We start from the raw sequence: 948 nt of genomic DNA on the forward strand, positions 1-948 counted from the left end.
GTTGGGCACAACAGTAGGAAACACCCTTCACAAGACAATATCAGAAAGGCTTTAAACGGTAATGGGCGACCCAGAATCAGTACCGTATGTGACCACTAGAATTTCTGAATTGGATTCCACCAGATACATTTGATGACAGTAGAATCCCTTCCTGAAGGGGTGGGTCGATCTGTAGAATACGTGGGCCAACAATGTACTACGAGTTATGTTAGACACCACGTATAACTTTCCTTTGAACGACAATATTCTAGAACAGTCCGGGATCTTCCAACTTGAAAGAGTCCATTACTGGTCCCTGACCCTGGGGGTAGCAAAGGCTACACATTTAATGCAACGATGAAGTGCAAGAATGCATTAGTCTTTGAATAGATTGAGCCGGACACGGATGAACTTTCTAGTGTCGAAATTGAAGAAGCGGACCCACCCACGGAGCTTGCAGTGACTTCCAAAGTTTACAACCTCGCGCGGCTGAGATCAAGCTAGCAAACTTGAATTCGACTATAAAGCCAGGTTGAAATATATATCTAAGAGCCGTCTTAGCTCAGCTGGTAGAGCGCGTGGCTTTTAACCACGTGGTCGTGGGTTCGATTCCCACAGACGGCGTTTTTTGATTTTCCTGTGTTTTGGCCGCAAAAGAGTTACATCATGTAGTACAAAAGGCTAGCGAAAGTTTCTGTAACTAGAGATTGGTTTAAGGAGCCTATGAAGAATATTGTACCTCTTCTTATAGACGATATAACCATTATTTCCAATTAATAAAGTGGATGTGTTCTCTTTTTTTTAAAGAACAAGGGTGGATCACCATCCCAAATTAAATCCAACTTAAGATCATAAGAATTTTTTGCCAGTTGATGGGCAACATTATTCGCTTCTCGTGGGCAGTGTGTAAATGAAATTCCTTCAATCAACGATATCTTTGCAAAAAACTCCGCTAACGTTGCAGTATAG

General features: G+C 42.1%; 1 non-coding gene across 1 annotated transcript; it reads left to right on the top strand.

Annotated features, from left to right (window-relative positions):
* Positions 1-530: 530 nt before the first annotated feature.
* On the top strand, positions 531-603 carry TRNAK-UUU (transfer RNA lysine (anticodon UUU)). Its single transcript has one exon. It is a non-coding gene; the product is annotated as a tRNA-Lys (tRNA).
* Positions 604-948: the final 345 nt, after the last annotated feature.

Source organism: Triticum aestivum, chromosome 6D, assembly GCF_018294505.1.
Source record: "Triticum aestivum cultivar Chinese Spring chromosome 6D, IWGSC CS RefSeq v2.1, whole genome shotgun sequence".
Lineage (NCBI taxonomy): Eukaryota > Viridiplantae > Streptophyta > Magnoliopsida > Poales > Poaceae > Triticum > Triticum aestivum.